At 33.3% G+C, this 2873-nt stretch overlaps 1 long non-coding RNA gene across 1 annotated transcript; it reads left to right on the top strand.

Moving 5' to 3' along the window:
* Positions 1-882: 882 nt before the first annotated feature.
* LOC126699193 (uncharacterized) lies at positions 883-1146 on the top strand. The gene is made up of 2 exons (XR_007646709.1): positions 883-930; positions 1057-1146. It is a non-coding gene; the product is annotated as an uncharacterized LOC126699193 (long non-coding RNA).
* The last annotated feature ends 1727 nt before the right edge of the window (positions 1147-2873 follow it).

Genomic DNA, 2873 nt, shown 5'->3' with positions numbered 1-2873 from the left:
AATGTGACCTCAGGACTTGTAAGCACTTCCAACAAGACCAGTAAAGCAATAGCGTACCTAAAGCCTAGTTTATCATCATACACATAAGACCATCTGCACTTTCACCAAATTCACAAAGTTTTATATTCAAAGTACCACCAAACAAATACTGTCCCTAAAGCATTCAGAGTAAATTTCACAAATTAGAGAGATGTCACTTAATCATTGAAAGGCTAGTATTTTCATTGATATAGTTGTAAAGAAACTATTTCTTGTGGAAAGCTGTAGAACATTCTTTTTTTTTTTTTTTTTTTTTTTAGCAAAGACGATAGAGCTGTAGAACATTCTTACATGTTGAACTCTGATTATAATTTCATTCATTATTTTGTTTGTTTGCCTTTTTGTTCTTTGATTTAGGTAGATTTTGTCCTTTTTAACAATCTTTTCATAAATAGGTTGAGTTTAAGATGTTACCCTCCAATTATATGTTTCGTGGAAAGTAATTTTTGTTATCATTATGTTTTAGGGCGGAGGCTGTGTCTACACTTGTAGGCCATACACATTGCGCATCTTCTGTGGTACGGCCACAGCAGGAAACAATATATTCTGCATCATGGGATCATTCTGTTAGATTATGGGATGCCGAGACTGGCAAAAATTTGTCGGACATAGTAAGTGCAAATATCCTTCAGTTATCTCTGTCTATCTGTTTCTGTTTTTTAATTGTTTTAGGCAATTACATCACAAAAGTTAAAAACAAAGTTGCTAGTTTATCTGTGGTGGGAATGAGAGAGCGTGTGTTTGGTTATCAAAATTTCTTGAAGTGGGCTTATATTGAACACCTTATTTCCATGCCGATTGAAATCACTGACTGGTGGAAGGGTGACAGCGTAATTAGCTGTGTTGCTGACTCAAAGCTCTGCATTTCTTCTGGAATTTCTGTGCTGTGAAGTAAAAGCTGTTATACATACCGTGATAATTGAATTAAGGACTTACAATTGTAAAAGCCATTATTTTCCAAGCCTGTGTATTCTGATATTTTCTGCTCTCTCCACTCTTCACACCATCCTCTTCCAGTGTCAGTCTCATCTCAACTGTAGCGATAATCTGATGTGGTCCAGTCAGCGCAAAGTTCAGTACTTGCATTAAAAGGAAAAAGAAAAAATAGAGAGGAATTTAATCAATCACCAAGTGTATGAAGCACATGGATAAACCGGAGAGCATAGGGTTGCCCAGGGTTAAAGAGGCAAGGCTTTATATGTACCATATAAATTTAGACTGAATATTTTAACGTTATTATTTTGAATTTCGGTTAAGGTGGCAAAATATGATTTTAGACTTACCCACATTTTTGTTGTGACCACTGACCAGAGTGGTATGTAAGGTTTAGTACCGAAAAAATGGGATTCAGTTGCCTTTGGGTACTGCATTTTAGGTACTGCTGATTATGGATGCAAATTTTTGTTGTTGCCTTCGGGTTTACATCCTGTGCCTTTTGGAAGCAAATTGTCGAGAGGTTCAAATTGACAGTACTCGAGGATTTACTAATGTTGGGGCTTAATAATTTTTGAACTATTTGTTTACGTTTGTTCCTTGAGCTGTTAGTATAACTAGAGTTTGGGAAACGTAGATGAATCAGAAGTTCACGTGAAACTTAGAATAGAAAATAAAGTTATAAGATCATGGTAAATGGAAAGCTGAAACTTTACTTGGTTGACTGTTTCTTTAGAGCAACCATCAATGAGAATAACTCTCTAAAGAGAATTTCTGCTGCTTAAAGTGAGTACTATCTAGAACAAAAATCGATCACCTGTCTCCTCCCTCATTGAACAAAACTTTCCATTAAAATTATTATTATTATTATTATATGTAATTGGGGTTATTATTTTATTATTATTATTATTATTATTATTATTATTTATGTGATAGGGACATAAGAGTAAATTTATACACGTTATATTTTCTATCATTTTATTTTTTCTTCCCATTCCAACAAGATTTTTTTATTCTTTTACTTTTTCATCCGTTCAACAAACACATGAGCGAAAACTAAGGTTATGTTTGGTAATTACTTTTGTTTTTTGCTTTTTGGTTTTTAGAAACTTGTTTTTAGTAACAGAAATAAAAAAAAATAGTACTCTTCTATTTTCAAAATCAAAATTTTAATGTAAAGATTTTGGTTTTATTTTTTTTGTTCCCACCAAGATTTGAAGCTTGAACTTCACTTAAGTGCATAGTTACACTTGTTCACTTTGCGTTTTCAAGCTCCCTTGGAAATTGAAAATTAAAAACACCTATTTGCTTGTTTATAGTTTCCTTTCTAAATTTAGATGTGGAAACTGTTTTTTTTTTTTTTTTCCTATTTGTTTTCAATTACCAAAAAAGTTTTCAAGTCTAGAAAATAGAAAACAAATTTTGAAAATAGAAAACTGGGAAAAAAATAGTTACCAAACTGTGGGGGGTCAAAAACACAAAGCTACAATAACTGGCTTTGAATTCAGGATCAACACAACTAATTTCTTGAGGATGGGAGATGAAAATCCACAAGGGGAAGATCACAAAGATAATTGGCGACAAATATAATTGAATTAAGGCTTTATATGGGTAGAAACCATATTCTCAGTGTAGAAACAGAGGTTTTAAAGGATAGATATAAGTGAAGATTCTTCTCACTTTCTCTCTCTTGTTATTCCTTTGATTTTTTCTAGATCTCCCTTCCTGTTGCTCTCCTCTTTCTTTTCTAGCTATCCTCCTCTTCTTCTAGCTAACCAGCTCTTAGTTGGATTTAGGGGGATATTTGTCACATCAGCATCTTCTCCTGCCATTTCTTGATCATGAAGATAGATTTTTGTGGGTGTTTCCATTGTCCAGGCCATTCATTCAACATTCAATGT

Source organism: Quercus robur, chromosome 9 (genome assembly GCF_932294415.1).
Source record: "Quercus robur chromosome 9, dhQueRobu3.1, whole genome shotgun sequence".
In the NCBI taxonomy this organism is placed as follows: domain Eukaryota; kingdom Viridiplantae; phylum Streptophyta; class Magnoliopsida; order Fagales; family Fagaceae; genus Quercus; species Quercus robur.
This window is presented reverse-complemented; position numbering and strand designations above follow the sequence as displayed.